Source organism: Astatotilapia calliptera, chromosome 3 (assembly GCF_964374335.1).
Source record: "Astatotilapia calliptera chromosome 3, fAstCal68.1, whole genome shotgun sequence".
Lineage (NCBI taxonomy): Eukaryota > Metazoa > Chordata > Actinopteri > Cichliformes > Cichlidae > Astatotilapia > Astatotilapia calliptera.
Genome location: NC_137424.1, coordinates 2,014,662 through 2,031,792, shown reverse-complemented (window position 1 = coordinate 2,031,792; position 17,131 = coordinate 2,014,662). Strand labels below are relative to the sequence as shown.

Genomic DNA, 17,131 nt, shown 5'->3' with positions numbered 1-17,131 from the left:
AGCATTAAAAAAATAACAAGACGGACCAGCCGACCAACATGAAGGATTCTGCACATCGTGACAGAAGGAATTTTCTTTTCACCGAAGCACTTCCAGCTTAAAATATCACAACAATGCAAAGCACTGATGACACAACTGCCAAGTGGACAAACTGCAGACCTGTTAGTGTTGTTAATAACATAGTTTTGGTTCCTCATGTCAAAGACTTGAAGAAGAGTGACAGAGAGTGTTAGACTGCTGCAGGATCAGTGCCACCTCCACAGACCTGTGAAGAAAATGATGGTTTGACAGATGGGCTCAGATTCAGGATCAGCTGAGGAGTTTGTGGCTGACAGAATCCTGCAGGTACAGAGCAGAGCCCATCATTAGCATGCAGGACTGTCCCTGGGGGGGTCGGCTCATTCAGGAGGTTAATCAATGTTTACATGTTCAATAAACATGTTAAGTGTGTAAATTTGCCCTTTTCTCTCGAGTCTGTTTGCTCATGAAATGAACTTTGATTCGTTTACATTAAAAATGATGTTTAATGGTGATTAATCCAAATTAATCCACAGTAACCCTGTGATGAGTCTGATTAAACATTTTCATTAACAGCAGTAATATAGATTATATATGATTATATATTAGTGCACACTTAGCTTTTAGTATATATGTTTGTTACAAAGTTGTATTTACAGCAGAGAAGCTGAGTTAAAGACTGAAAACTATTCAAAGTCTCTTTGAATTGAAGCGTTTAACATTCTTTGTGTTTATTCTGCATTGACTTCATTATATGGTGTAAACGTCTGTTACAGGCTTAAATATAAAGTTGGAAAATGTAACTGCAGCTATTGATCAAGTAATTGTGATTAATCAGGATTAATGACAGAAGATTGTGTCATTAATTAGTCATTTTTAATCTACTGACAGCACTAGTGTTCACTCTGGTGCCTCCAACTGTTTTACGCCCTTTCAACACCTTCGTGGTCAAAAGTGTACACGCACAAAATCTACAATAAAACCCTCACGCAGCAATAGGACAGACACACAATCCATTTATCTCTGTGTCTCAAACACACACACGTGTATTCAAAGCCTCGATTTGTTCATATTTCATCTGTTGTGTTTTTATCTTCAGCGTTTTCAGTGTTGCTGCATTTACACCAAAAATGTTTCCATTGATGAATCAGATTGATTTGAATGTGTTTCATCCATACAAATCCCTCCCTGGTGGTCACATGACTCTATAACATAACAGGAGTCATGTGACAAGAGTTTCATGCTGTAAAATGTCACAATGGTTGAATGTGGTGGAGTAAAAATGTGAGATATCAACGACTTTTCTTCAATATGAAATGTTTGCAGGGCCTGACAGGAAGTGGACGGACGCTCTGATCACTTCCTGTTTGCTGAAGTGGGTTTTCAGTTGTTTAGAAACCAAAGGCTTGTTTTAAAAGACAGTTTAAATGGGACTGAGGGAACGACGTGTTTGTAGTTTATATCCAACAACATCAAGCAGTTTAATCAAAGAGTTCATGTTGCTAACAGCTCACCTCTCTGCAGCAGACACAGGCTGGACTTTAAAATCAAGGAGACGACCAAAAGACGCGTCACTCTGTAAGGACACAGAGCTGGGTGGAGGTCCAGGCTGGTTCCTGTGAATAATGATGCAGCAGTGATGTGAGTGCTGAGCTGTGACATGGAGAAGAGTCATGGACAGTTAGAGATGGTCATCTCACCTCTGAGCTTTGGTCTGGCTCTCATGTTCCCCACACAGAGTGCTTTTAGAGGGAGGGGCTCCCTCCTCTCTGTCCTCACACTGATCCATGCTGCTCAATTCACATCAGCTCACACACACTTTCTACCTGCAGAGGAAACACAAATCATTCATGTGCACATCAGCTGAAATCCTCCTTTCATCATGTGTGCTGTCCAAATATCAGCTGCTTCTTTCCTGCTTCATCTCAGTGTCAGCTGGATGCAGTCAGACAGCAGTGTGAGGCAGAGGAAGCTGCCATCAGCTGCTCTGCTATCAGTCCACTAGATGGAGCCTGAAGCACACACGATGCATTCACTGACACACACTGATTCACTGTGACTGGAAGTTTCAGTCAGTCCAACACGTGTGAACAACATTTTAAACCTTTCAGCTGATCCAGGATTCAAAGAGGATCAGCAGAGTTAAAGCTTCACACTAATTCTTCCTGCTGAGTTTGCAGAGAACTGCACACACACTGATTCACTGCTAATGAGAAGCTTCTTCCATCCAGTAATTCATCATCCATCAGCTCTGCTGCTGCTCTCAGTCCTGGACTCTGATCACACACTAAAAGCAGCTTTTTAACTCGTGTCTGTAAGAACTCTTAGTGTTAGCTTAGTGTTAGCTTAGCTTTAGCTTAGCGTTAGCTTAGCGTTAGCTTAGTGTTAGCATGCTGTGTGCTATTTTAGCGTCAGAGCTCTGCAGGTGTCTCGTGTGTAAATATTAATCACAGTGACAGTAAAGGAGGTAAAGGGCTGTGACGTCATCACGTACGCTGCGTCCTCTGTGGGCTCTGAGTGAACTCAAAGTACAAACTACAAGTACACAAACACGAACGTAGCTCAGAGTGGCGGACACACTCGGCCTCGTTGGTCCAGCTGTGAGTCCGTTACCGTGAACTATGGAGCGGCAGATTTGTGCTGAACTAAGCTGCACACAGCTGATGTTAGCCAGGAAACATTACACACTGACTTTAATGGAGAGACCGGAAATACAAACACACACAGTTTGTTGTGTGAAGAAATCAAACACGAGCTGAACAAACAGTAAAGTTCCTAAAGACAAACTGTTAAAGGAGGAAACAAAGCAAACTTACAGTTTCTTCACACACCAACAACAAGCTCCACTCCACACCTGGGGCCCGTTCTTCGTACCTCGCTAAGTAGGTTAGCCGGATTAGATTGTTGACGATTTCGCGTGATCCTGGATCAGTCGGTTCCCCGAAGCTCATCCGGGACTTGCTGTCATAGCAACAGAGCCGTAAGCGTAAACCTGCTCGGGAGCAGGTTCACTTTATGTAAACAGGATTAGATCGCGGCCACGCAGGTATGTCCGCGTCATTCATACGAAAGCAACAGCGATATTCCACCACTGTTTCACCATAAATAAATAACATCAATGTAACTAAAGACAATGCAGCACCTGATCCATTTATTGATTTCACACAGATACATACAGGTCATTCCCTAAAAAAGGGAAATGTACTATTAACATTCTATTACATGTATGTGATTATTACAGATGTAATTCATATTTCAGAGTAGTAATTGTAAATTACTTCGTGTAATCAAGATGAGAGACCACAGCTATAAAAGCGAAGGTGGATTTGGGAAGTCTGTCGCAGCCATGTCCTGTCCGTATACGCGAGCAGCCCATTGCGGAAGGTGCAAGATTGATAAGGAGAGTCCTCAGAATTCAGCGTATATTGCGGGATAGACAGGATCCTTTAGCTCAGCGCGACAGTGTGCTCATAGAGAGATATCGATTTTCCCGTGAGGGTATTATTTACTTAACCAACTTGTTGACGAGGGGGTGCAGGACCACCACCTGTCTTTTTTTCCTCTGCCCTTTTCTTGGTTGCTGTTATGAACAAACTAAAAGAGTATTACAGGCCAGTATTACCTTGCCAAGAGACGCAAAGCAATCTAAGAGATAAATATTTCCATTCTGTAGAATACTCCTGTATTCCACTTTTACTTGTTCCCATGTTCTTGTGGGTCCTGTTGTGGCTCTAATGTGAAAGGGGATATAATATAACATATTATAATATAATATAATGCCATATGATATTGGACAATATAGTGTCATATGATAGATCTACCCTACCGCCTACTGGTGTTGGCCAGAGGGGCCGATGGCGCGATATGGCAGCCTGGCTACAACCGTAGCTGCCTCCACCAGTGTGTGAATGTGGGAGTGAATGAATAGTGGTATCGTAAAGCGCTTTGGGTGCCTTGGAAAGCGCTATATAAATCCAATCCATTATTATTATTATTATTAAATTACCTACGAGTTTGATTTGTCAGCAACTTTCTGCCAGCCCTCTCTCCTTGCTTTTGCAGCCTTTGCAGTGTTCTCTTGCGTTTTAATTAAACTCTGAAACTCCTGAAATCCCTCACTCAAGAGTTCTTGCTCTGCTGCCGGAAAATACCGAGCACGCCCCTTCGACATTTTCGCCGACCAATCAGCGGGTTGCCGATCAATGTTTCTACTATCGATGCGTAGCCCCTTTTACGACGCCCAGTGATGTCACATTCCTGCGTCCAGCTGTAGTAATCGTCAACAGCAGGTGTGTTCGGGGAACCGGATTAGCGAGCTCACGGTTAGCGCGATGATTTGATCTTGGATGTGTCATTTGATCTTGGATGTAGTAAGCGACGTACGAAGAACGGGCCCCAGGACACTAAACACGGACACACAGGTGAGCTGCTTCCTGGAAGGAGGCGGGGCTCCACCTGAAACTCAGCACAGGTGGGAGGGGCTCAGCTCTGTGTGTGCTGATGTGTTAACTTTAAAAATATGCCGTCTGACTGCTCAGACTGAGTCAGAGTAAAGTTCACATGCTGACGTGTGGAGACATGAAACCTTGTTGTAGCTGCAGGTGTGAACACACTGATCCCAGATCAGCTCTGCTGTATTTGTAACATGAACATTTCTGCTGCAAAGCTTCAAATGTTCAGCATGTTTCTCTGTTTCCAGTCTATAGATCCAGTCACACTTTCTACCTTCACCTGTGCAGTAAAGACTGAGAGCAGAGCTGAAAGCAAGCGTCCAATCAGTGAGCAGCATCAACACCTGAGCTTCATTCAGACTCTGTTATTGAAGATGTTGTTGGTACAAAGTTCATCTGCTGCTCACATGAATCCATGAAAGGTTTATTTCACTGAATGTTTCTTCAAAGCTCATTTCAACCTGTTGAAGTCATGAATGAAAGTGCAGACTGAGAGTGGATCACATGATGTTTGAGGTGTGTCATGTGACATGTTCAGTATTGTCACACATGTCTAGATTGTCCCTGATATCATAACTGCTCAAACACTGATGATTATATTTGAAGAATTATTCCTGATGGCAGCAAAGTTTGAATGGAGCTCTCTGTCTGTGCTGATTTGTCGCCCTCTGGAGGTCAAAGCACAAACTGCATGATGTCACTGTAACCACCACAGAGACAGGAAGTGTTTTTATGACTGAAACACTGAAATGATGCTAACGGCTGTCGTTAGGCTCACTGACAGCAGTGCTGATGTGTTCATGTCAAACACTGGCTCAGGTCAGACTCCTTCATCCTTCTCCAGCGTGAGGCCGCCCTCAGACCCACAGGAGCTCTGACCTTTGACCTCCTGACCCTAACCATTTTAGTCTTGTTGCATCTTTAAATGCAAATCCATCCAAACTGTAGCCGAGCAAAAGAAGCTGGAAGCTGTTCTATGAATGATGTTGTTGAAGGAGCTTGGAAAGAAAAGCGTCTGGACTTCTTTAAGTTGCTTGAAGAGGGACATGGACGTCTTAACGCCCACTCACATCCTGGGACATTTGATCACAGGAAATCACATGATACCGTGGGGCTAGATCTCACAATGGGTTCACCCAAAACCTTGGCTGATTGAGACCCACACCCGTTTTCACGGAGGAGGAGGAGTTTCACATCCTGAACATGTGACAGCCTGGTTTAAAGGGACCAAAAGTAACTGGACACCTGATTCAGTTCAGGTTTATTCATCCGCTCCAAACCACAGCAGCAGTCACCTCCAGGGAACCAGCTGATCCATGTAACTGGGGACAGACCACAGCCCAGAGCACTGGTTCATGATGTGTTTGTGGACTGTAGGTTGTTTGGATAGAGATGAGATGTACTCAGCAGTCTGTCTCTAATGTTTAATGAAATGTTCTGAAGATGATAATAACTTGTGATTTTCTTTTGAATGAATCTTTAATCGTGTTGTAGGGCCTCTGACTCTCATGAAGATTTTCACATCAATGTGCTTTTCACAAAGATATTAACAATGAAAATGACGTGCAGCCCTGAACTACTCATGCGTTAACTCAGCGGTTCCCAACCCCCGGGTCACGGACCGGTCCGTGAGTCGTTTGGTACCGGGCCGTGAGAGTCGAGGCTCGGTGTGAAATTGATGGTTGATAGGTTTGTAGCATAAACCTGTTCGCTGGATCGTTCAATCCAGCTACACAGCAAAGCAAGACACGAGTAGTTCTTTCTGTTTCTCGTGCACGGGAGAGACCTGGACCAATGCCGTTCCTTCGCTTGACCACAGTCGCTCTCGTCCGTTCCCTCGTAACACTGTTCTTTTATTGAGGTTACATGAATATACATAGGTTCATTAACATACACGTGAACAAAGGTACCAGTCTGTATGTTATGTAGGTGTGTGTGTGTGTGTGTGTGTGTGTGTGTGTGTGTGTGTGTGTGACCCCATAAACGACTTCCCTAAACCTGCTGGTCTGGAAGTCCAGCAGTTCATCTAAACAAAAGGCACTTAGACTAAAACAGACATCCTACCACAAAACAATAAGAAGGTAGCACCTCTCCCATGATCCCAGGACGTGGGTGTGAATGCCAGAACACTCTGGAGTCACACAAAGTCTTTAAAGACTACTATCATTACACAATTGGTTCTACACCTCTAAGCATATATGGTCAGATATTCCCCAATAACAATGACAATGATAAAATATAAATCCAACAATGGTTTTCAGGGTTTTTATCGTTAACTTCGTTTCCCTGGGTCTTTTCCCGTGTTGTAGTCGTGTGTCTTATTTTGAAAGAAATGTTTACGCGTTACCATAGCGACCAGAGAGCATTAAGGGTGCAGACAGGTGCATCCAACAACATTTTATTTTCCCTTATTTGATTTATGGACCTAACTGTATGAACTGGACTTTGGCTTTAATGCTGCTCCTCTTCATCATTGCTGTGTTGCATTTCCATCATTCTGCTGCTGGATTCACTGCAGGCTTTAACAAACACTCCTTTGGGTCCAGGCCCAGCCACGTGTTTGTAAGCTGCTGTGCTCCTCACAAATAAAGCCTGAAGCAGCTCAGACTGTTAGAAGCAGCACTGAGCCCTGTTACAGTTATAGTGTTAGAGCAGCGGCTGCAGCCTACAGCATTTAAACTAGCTGACAGTAAACACATCAGTCCAGATGTTACCACATTACTTTGTGATGCTGAGAGTTAAAGGAGACTGGCTGATTAAAATCCCATTCCTTACATCACCGTCCTCTGCTCTGACTGCTTTCATTTAATCACAATCAGAATACTTTTTTGATCCCCAGGGGAAATTATTTAGGTTACAGTGCTGCAGCACAAACAGGAACAAAGACACAACACACTAAGTAAGAAATAGCACAACATACACAATATATACATGCATACATATGAGTCACTTATAAGTAACATGTGAGTGCTGGGGTCTATGACAGCAGGCAGGTCTGTATTTATGTCCAGGCTGACATGAACAGCTAGTAGTTCAGGGTTCAACACTCAGGAAAGTGTGTGACCTTCCACACTGACAGAAGATGCTAAACATGACTTTAAACTGTTGTTTGTTAAAGCCTCACAGATCTGAGAGCAGGGCTCAGTGGGTACATGAGCCTTTATACATGAAGGCTTTCTGTTTCCAGGAGAGGAAACATGTGATCCAGCTGTGTTTGGTCACATGGATCTGCTCTGCATGGATCACCTGACTAAAACATGTTATTATTATTGTTCTTACAGTCTTAAATCGGTACATCAGGTGGGTCACATGACACCCGGGGGTGACAGCAACATCTTTCCTCTTTAGAAAGCTGCTCTCTGTGCCAGGAGCTGTTGTCACAGTAACAGCAGGAACAGGAAGTCACACGCTCTCTGCTCTGTGATTGGCTGCTTCTTATCTCAGCTTCCTGCAGAGGGTGGAGGTCTGCTGATGACGCACAACAACAGAAGTGTGACTTTCACTTCCTGTTTATTGCTGTTGTTCTTAAAGCTCTCAGGCGATGCTGCAGCGCCCCCTGCTGACACAAACTCCTCCCTCTGTCTCAGAGGTCACAGGTCAGCCTGCTGCAGAGGGTCTGCCTGTTCATGGACTTCCTGTTACAGAGACGGGTCTCAGCGTCAACACTGGTTTCTGATTGGACGGTGTGGAACCCCAGCTTCCTCCAGCCGAGTGATGTGTGGATTCATCACTCTCTGTGGATCAGTGTAAGTCTGTGTGTGGGTCAGCTGCAGGACTTGCTTGACCTTTGACCCTGGCAGACAGAGCTGGTTACTGCTGTGTGACTCCTGCCGTCGCTCCACTTTAAATTTTACTTAAAATAAGTCCTGACATGGCCCCGCCCCCTCTGACCTGCTGCTCCTGGATGTGCTGAGGACACAGCGGAGGCTCAGAGGGGGCGGGGCTTTTCTAGTGATTCTATCTAGTGATTTAATTCTGTGTATTTATATGTGATGGTGTTCCTGCGTTCAGCCTCAGCTGATATCCACAGACGCTCCTATTGGCTGGTTTTAAAAACACATTTTTCCATTAAAGAGACTCTTTTAAAAACACGTCTGCCTGAAATTCACATTTCATTTATTTTGGGGGATTTTAACAGAGAGATAGAACTTTATGAATCCCTCATGTTTATCCTCCAGGAAATCCAGTTTGTAGCAGCAGAACACCGACAAATCTTTACACAGCACAGAATTAGGATATCAAATAAAGGGGAATAAGAGAATATGAATATAAGCATAAATATATACATATATACACAGACCTCACACAGAGACAGCAGCTACACTGTGTGTGGATGTGATCCACAGTCACAGCTGTGGGTTTCAGTCAGTGTGTCTCTAACTTCATGGTCACATTTCAAAGCTTATTGGAGCCAGAAGATGTTCAAGTAAAAGATTTGTTGCTGTACTCGTCTACCAGGATAACAGGAGGTTCATAAAGCTGTGTCATACTTCAGCTTTACATCATGGAGTAGTAGTTTATTAAACCCCCCAAAATATGACTATCCAGAGTTGGGACCAGGAAGCAGAGTTGCAGTCTTACACGCCTCTCTGCAGCTTCTCTCCTCCTGCTACCCCCCAAAAACCCATCTCCATAGAGACTGTGTCAGCTCCCAAACAGACAAAAAACAAACTAAAAACCAGCAACAAACAACTTAAACATAAACAATCACAAAGAAAGAACAATACAGTATCCACATCTGAACCAAAGAGTAAAACAGTGAAATGTGGATTATTAAACATTAGGTCTCTCTCCTCCAAGTCTCTGTTAGTACATGTTAGTAAAAACATTTCTGCATTTTACCCATATTTTATTTTTAACTCAAAATCAAAGATTCCAGATTCTCCTACATGTTGGTTTTGAATCAGATAGGACGACAGATTTCAGGTGGCCCTGTGTCTTTCTCTATTACATTTGCCACTGTGTAACTCAAAGTTATTTAAGGACTAGTTTATTTCAATGGATGAGTTTACTGACTGACGCGCAGAAGAAATAGTTCTTTATGGAGCCTAGATGGTGTGAATGATGAGACCAAAGACTGCAATATCTTGTACCAAAAATATATTGAATAAATGGAGGAAAGGGGAAATGGAACAAAATAATTAACACAACACACAACATAAATGCCCACAATTAAATAATAAATCAATGCTGTGATCTTTCTGTGCAAAAGTCCTTTTTGGTCCTCTTCTTTTTAAAGTTCACTTTTAAGGTATTCCTCCTTAGAGTCCAGCTTCATACAAATGGGGAAATATGTCCGTAATCCAAAGACGGCTAAGTGGGGGAAAGAGGGGAAACAAAGAATGGTCCTACCGGCTCGCCACTTCAATATGAAGAAGATTAATTCAAAGGGGGGGAACAAAACCTGACCTGTAGGTCAGAAAAACGTCCATTAGCACATCAAGTTCGATTCAGTTTACCGGTAAACAAATATATTTTTCTGCAAGCCTGTGTAACAATGCAAATCATCATCAACCAATGTACAACAGTTAAATTATTAATTATCTTGGCTACGTAGCTTAATCTATACATTCCAGTAGCGTTCGCTACAAACAATACAAAAACAACAATAAAGAAAAACAGCTGTCTAACAGACAGCATAGCCGAATTCAAGGCAACACATAACAATAATCATTCAATCGCACTTTGTTTCAAAGTAAGCCCATTAAAATGCTTAAGTAAATAAAAGTGTTCAAAAACAGCGGTTTTTGAGCCGGAGTTCTGCTCGCGGTGGGAACGCCGCCGCACAAAGTCATTTTTTAATCGCGCAAACGATCGACTGGTTACTGACAACCAAAAGGTTGTTTTTGGCAGATATTAAAGATCATGGGTGGGCGGGGCAAATGGAGCAGTTTTCTACAGTCGAGTAAAATTCCAGGAAAGAGCTGGGTGTGGCTTTCCTTTAAATCACATGATCAACAGCTTTAAGATGGAGGCAACTCGCTCAGTGTTTCCTGTTTCATTCTTAGACTGTGGCGATGGTAAGTAGCAGCTTTTCACTTGTTACCTGGCATCTTTTCAGCCACCAATGATAGTCATTGTATGTTATCAACATTTCACTAACTATGTTTTCTCTCATGTTTAAAATAGGCCGACCAAGAGCAAAATAGGTATGTCTGCAGACTCTGCTGTAGCCAAAGTTATCAGATCTCCTGTGTCTTTAAATCCCTAACTGCTCGATCATTATCATTTTAGAAGACAACAATTTCTCAAAGGAGGTTCAAAACTAATGCCTACAAGATTACCAAGAGGAGGGTTCGGGGCTCTTACATGACTCCGGGAAGTCAACACTTGGTGGATGAGGTGTGTTACCTTTGACACTTTTAAGACAGTCCTGTTTATCACTACTAACAATAAGCAAATATGTTTTCACTCAACAGATCCTTCACAGCATGTTGTTTCTGGGCAAAATCAACAACATCCCCTTTTCTCCAGAAGAAATCTTCCCTAATCCTTTTGTTTTGGGTTCTTTAATGAGAAGATATCCCAGGCCTTTTAAGTTGTATTCGACTCAGCTTCCCAGGCGAAGTCCCTTCTCCTGTGTGCTCGACATGGTAAGATAACTCTTCTCACATTGTCAGTCAATCTGACAAACTTCCAGTTTTTAGGAAAGTATAATGCAAAGTGCTTTTTTACTGAGAAATCCAAAGAAAATCCATACTGTACCTTATACTTCAACATATGCTTCTAGCTATACTTCTCCACCAAACACAGAGACTGCAGGAGAGCTGGAGACTTGCTTCAGAATTTGTTAGTTCTAAATAATGTCTAACAGACTCATTATTGGAGATGCTTACAGTCTTCAAGGCGTATATGATGCTGTCACTGTGTAGCTGCTGGATCTGTTAAGCTCAAAGACTCTAAATTCAGCGTGTTTTGACAGCCCGGCATAGCAATATAGAAAAAAAAAAAGGTCAATTAGCAAATTTAATTATAAATTAGTGAGAACAAAGATGGATTTTTGCTTATTGATTTAAAATTAAATAGATTTTTGTGACTTGTTTCACCCCCTATCTTAAAATGTCTAAACCAAAAGCATCCAATGGTCCTGCATAGTTAAATAAGTCAAGCAGCGAAACAAACATGTTGATCAACTTTCTATGAAAAACAACTATATAATCAGGTGCAACACTTTGACCAGATCTGTAACTGTTTTCAGATCGTCCTGCAAAATAACTCAGAGAATGAAGAGCAAATAAAGCAGAGTCTGCAAGATCTCCTCACAGACTTGGACTTAGAAGAGAATAATAAAAAAACAGCTTTCGTCTCGTCCACTATCTGCATTTCTCAAAAATCCCAAACCAACAAATCAGAAAGGTACTGCGGAGTCTCCATGTCCACCAAAGGTCCTAACGCTGGGAAAATTATGATTGCTGCCTCCTGTCTTAGCAAATGGCATAAATATGTATCTGGTGCGGTGATGACCTATTATCCAAACACAGTCCAGAAAGATTACTTTGATGGAACAATTGAAGTACCTGGAAATATCAGGTGTGAGGCTTTTTGTCTCCGTGATGGTGCCAGAATGAAGCCTTGCAGATCATGTAAGAATTTGTTTGGCTTGAACACAGAAGACCTCAGAGAGTGGCCATATGGTAACTGTGCTGAAGCTGAGAGCCTGAGCAATTTGCTTGAAAATGAGAGAGAAGTTGAAACACATGTGGATGAATACTCAGCTGAAAAGGACAACAGGCAGAGAGCTGAGGATGAGGTTGGTAGGGTTCTTAGAACCGTGTTGCAAAGGATTCGGTTTAACTGGACAGGTGAATTTTACAACCCAGAACAAGAGTGAGATTTCATGAAATCATTTGCATTCATCATTCTGATAAATCAAAGATTCTCTGCTCTGACAGCATCTGTGTGGATTTTCTGTAATCACAGAGACGTGTATAAGCATGTTTACTTTCCATCTCCATGTAATTGTCACATTTAATAATTAAAACTGGCTTCTATGGGTTTTTGTTTGCTTACATATCTAGTGTTTAATGCAATATGAAGCATTATTAGACAGCATTTATTGGGAAGAATCCCATTTTTATACTGGTCTGTACCCAGGGTACACAGAAAATAAAAACACATGTTTTCTTATTATGATCCCAACTATAATTTACTTAAGCAAAAGCACTACATGTGTAGTTATAATATTTATAGCAGTTACTGTTGAGCTTTAAATTTATCATCTTAAATGTTTATATGCTGATTATATTGCTTTATATAAGAAAGGCCTAACTCTGAGTACACTCTGTGCCAAAAAGTGCTGACAGGAAACTGCATGCTTTTGCAGAAACGTGCTTTTGCAGCTAGAAAGTGAAGCTGATATATATCAGTTTTAATTAGTTTTTACCAACTGCTTGCTAGGGCAATCCCACGAGTTTGGTGTTTTTGTATTGAACATGATTCCAAGTGCTTTCTATAACACATAGCAGAGGTGCCACAACAAAGACTGAGAAGAGGACAGGAAGAGACAGTGAAAGAGATGCACTCCTTCGCCATTCATGTTAAAGCGTTGCATAGCTTTAATTTTAGAGAGTGTTGCATAACTTCAGTCATTTTTCTACCACAGGTGAAGCCAAGAATTGTGAAGCTCTCTTTTGGCCAAATACCAGAATCTGTAAGAAGAAGAAAAAACAAACAATCAAATAGGTCATTATTAAGAGGACAACAATCTCTTGATGATTATCCACAGTGTCTTTGATAACTCTGAGATACAAACTGTCAAGGATATACACATCCCAGCAAACAATAGCTGTGTTTGACTAAAGCGATTAATAACAAGGACAGAGCTACAATCACTACAGTCAAACATAAAGGGCTTAATCCTGAATCCAAGTCTGAGCTGTGATGCCGTTGGTGCTGAAAGCTGCTCAGATCCTGAAGCTGCACGTTTTGTCTCTCTCTAACCAAACCAGCAGCAAAAGAAGACACATTTCGCTTGACATAAACATTGTCATGAATTCCCTCTTACTTTTGCTGGTTTGCTTCCACCACCATTAAAACACACACAGAAAAACAACACAGCACAGCTCTCTGCCTCTCTCAGTGTACTTTAAGAACACCGTTTCCCATCTCAAATCTCTGTTTTTGGCATTATTCGCTTGCTTGTTATGAAGCAGTCTACCGTTGTTTACAGCCATTTTTTTTAATGACTTCCGACAAGACAGCCTCATTTCTGCTGTTCAATACCAAATTTTATTTATTTTTTTCAAATTAAGTGAAACTGCAAAATGCTCTGCTGTGTCTCTATTAAAACCTCTTATTAAAACCTCTGAATCACTTCAGCAGCATCAGCCAATGTACATTTGTTGAGTCGTGGTTCTCGTCTGCTTTTGTTCTACTGCAGAATAATATTTTTAAGGTTATCTACTGTAAAAAGCTAGGCCAGGAAAATCTCCTTCATGGTTTTGTGTTTTATCCTCAGTTACTTTGACACAAAAGCATCTGCTGTGATGCTCACACCTCTGATGAAGTTTCACAAGTGTCAGTACTGATAAATGATCAGAATTATAATGTTTCTGACTCTCTGAGTAAGAATTAAATGGAATCTAATTGGGACCTTGTGAATTGGAATTGAACAGGTTCTAGAAATCAGTGATGATACTCAGCTCCAATACCCACCTATGATATTAGGCTTACGAACGCTGACTGGGTTTCATTTACCAGCTTTTTATGTTCTTCCTGCAGTTTCCTCCCCACATCACTCATCTTAACTTTTTTCCAGTCCTCCTCAGTGTAAACAGAACACACAACAATACAAAGAAAAGCTCAGGTGATTGATCTCTAACACTAGGCATCCCCAGTCTTATTCTTAGCAGTCTAACTTCTCACCATATCTTTGAAGGCCTCTCCATTGTAGTAGCGCTTGGATGCTGGATACTCTATCGTTTTGTCACATAGTTCCAGGAAACTGGAAGCCACCAGATGCAGCTCCTCTCCGTCATAGCCGTACAGCTTTTTGTCCTCACGCGTCATCAGCACAAGCTCGTCACATGGACATGAGGTGCCCTTTACCACACCAATAACCTGCATTTTTACAATCTCGGGAAGGTAGAATTTTCCCCAGGCGTTAACTTCATCATCATCCCCGTTGTATTTGGTGTTCTCAAGCTCTTCTATCCACAGGTCAGCACCACTTGGCTTCTTCAGGTGAACGCACATGCTTTTGTTTTTGGAAACAAAATCTTTCACCCATTTCAGGTACTTTTCACCTGGAAAGAAGCAGACAAGGAAATATGGATGAATGTAGAAGTGTTGGAAAAGACAAATAGCAAGGTTATCCTACAGCAGTTTGTGAAAATGTTGTATCTTGAAATAAGCAGGCAAAATGAGGATCTCACTTATCTCATATGTTCTGACTACCGACTTTCTTCAGTTAAAGGACAAAAAAAGGGCACACTGGAGGCTGACAGAGTGTGCAATGGTGGGAATCATTTTGCAGAACTCACTAAAGTTTGTTTCTCCTGGAACAAGCTTTTTACACTTCGGCAAATGAAAATACTGTGTTAAACTAAAAAAGAGCACCAGACCAAGGTCTACAGTACTAACAGAAAAGCATGCCGTTACCTGTTGCCTGTCGACACAGCTGCTGATCTTCCTCACCAAAAAAATGAGGATCCCTGAAAGGAATAGAAAGGTTATGTTAAAATGAATGACTGTCACGGTGATCATGGGAAGCTCCAAAATATCACAATAGCTACGAAATCACAAAATGCAGTGTGATGTCTGTAAGCACCAAACATGACATCTCTGCAAATTCATCTTGAAACATGTAGGTACCTCACACGTACAGCTGCAGCCATCTCAGCCATTTATCACTGTGGCTGCCAAGTGGCAGCCACTTCACAAGCGCATGGCACAACATAGAAGAGCCACCTCCACAGGACAAGACTCAGCAGTCCATCTGCATCTTAAGGATAAAGGACACTCTTTCGAGGATGCTAATGTTCACATTTTGGACAGAGAGGACAGATGGTTTGAAAGAGGAGTGAAAGAAGCATCTATGTCCACTGTGAGCGACCATCTTTGAACAGAGGCGGGGTTTACGACACCAACTCTCTGCCATCTATAATCCAGTTTTGAGATCCCTTCCCAGACGCCTTAACGCCCACTCACATCCTGGGCCATCTGACCTCAGGAATTCGCATGATAAGGTGGGGCCAGGTTTCACAATGAACACACCCGAAACTGGCTGATTGGGGCCCACACCCAGTTTCACACCTTGGCTCAGGCAATTAGAGGATCATCAGGGGGTCCTTTTGTCCCTCTGTGGGGGGATACTCCCACTAGGCTTATATCTGGGACTCTCCACCATTTGACCTTAGAACTGAAGAAGCTTCTCGGATGAGAGGTGAAACGTCTTCAAGTAACTTAAAGAAGTCCAGACGCTTTTCTTTGCAAGCTCCTTTGACTACGATGACCTGGATGACTGAGAACCTTCACAGACATAAGGTGAATGTGACAAACAAAGCGCCTTCTTGTTCTCTGTGATAATGTAAAGTTATTAATGAAAAAACAAACGAGTAAAAAACGGACTGGAAACATGTCTTCAATCAAAACTCGACAAAAACAAAGAAACAGCCTCACTTCTCTGCGACGCTCCCTAAAAATGACGTTACGTGTTATGTACCAGAGATTTCTATACAGCCCTTTATCAAGCCGAGAGAAAGTGACGCAAAACCCTCCAACTAATAACGACTAGCAGAGAGGCTCAGCTGAGTGTAGTTACCTGGTTTGCAGACGCATACAGACGTTTCCTGTCCTCTCGGACGCAGCTGTGATAGAACATGTGGTGCATTACCGCCACCAACTGGCTTGGAGTGAGGACCGGAAATCGCTCATGCCAAATCAAAAAAAAAAACCATAAAGAAAGATTAAGTGAAGAGATAAATGAATACATTAAATCAAGAAGAAAAAAACCCACCACCGGACATATACATCCTCATATCCTTCTGTACAAATGAGTTTGTTTTAGAAACTGAAAAAAGCCACAAAACCTTCACATCTAGAAATCCTTTGCAGTAAAACTTGTTTTTTGGCAGGTTCCACAGGTTTTGAATCAGTTTTCTTCTTTATTCCTGATAATTTTGACAATGAAAAAGAACATGTTCTATAGGGCTTTGGAGTTGACGTCACGCCGCAATGCATTGTGGGAGCGCGGCACCATTTTCGAGGTCTACGAATCAAAACAAACACACTGTGTTGGAACGACGATTACAAGATGCTTAAAAGCAGCTCAAAAGAGAACGGACTGTATAGAGACCGATTGCGTCCAGAGGCGAAGCGGCGGTACTTGCAGAAAATAGCGTGCAGTGGAAATGTGGACCCGTATGAAATACGGCCGTGGAGTAGAAACCCTGAAGACGTAGCCTGATATATTTTCGTACCTTATCTGTGGAGTCAGCGCGTACAAGTCGTCATTCAAACAAAGGTAAGTCAGCTCGAGTACTGCGTGTGAAATGCGTTTGATTTCCCTGCAAACATTCACATTAGTGCAGCATAAATTCATTCATGAGGGGAAATTACAGTGAGAACATGTGGAGGCTGTTAGAGGGAGAAGATAGTGAGTTCAGTGCAGGGCTGTGCAGAGAGGTTTAAAGGGGCGGGTGCTCAAAGTTAAAAAGGGGCAC

The 17,131-nt window shown here is 42.2% G+C and overlaps 2 long non-coding RNA genes across 2 annotated transcripts; both read right to left on the bottom strand.

The window, feature by feature from the left end:
• Window positions 1–1,531: 1,531 nt before the first annotated feature.
• LOC145423993 (uncharacterized) lies at window positions 1,532–6,079 on the bottom strand. Its single transcript, XR_013904943.1, has 3 exons — window positions 2,835–6,079; window positions 1,719–1,844; window positions 1,532–1,634 (listed from the first exon to the last, which is right to left on the bottom strand). It is a non-coding gene; the product is annotated as an uncharacterized LOC145423993 (long non-coding RNA).
• A 6,921-nt stretch (window positions 6,080–13,000) lies between these two features.
• LOC145424075 (uncharacterized) lies at window positions 13,001–15,321 on the bottom strand. The gene is made up of 2 exons (XR_013905030.1): window positions 15,069–15,321; window positions 13,001–14,713 (listed from the first exon to the last, which is right to left on the bottom strand). It is a non-coding gene; the product is annotated as an uncharacterized LOC145424075 (long non-coding RNA).
• Window positions 15,322–17,131: the final 1,810 nt, after the last annotated feature.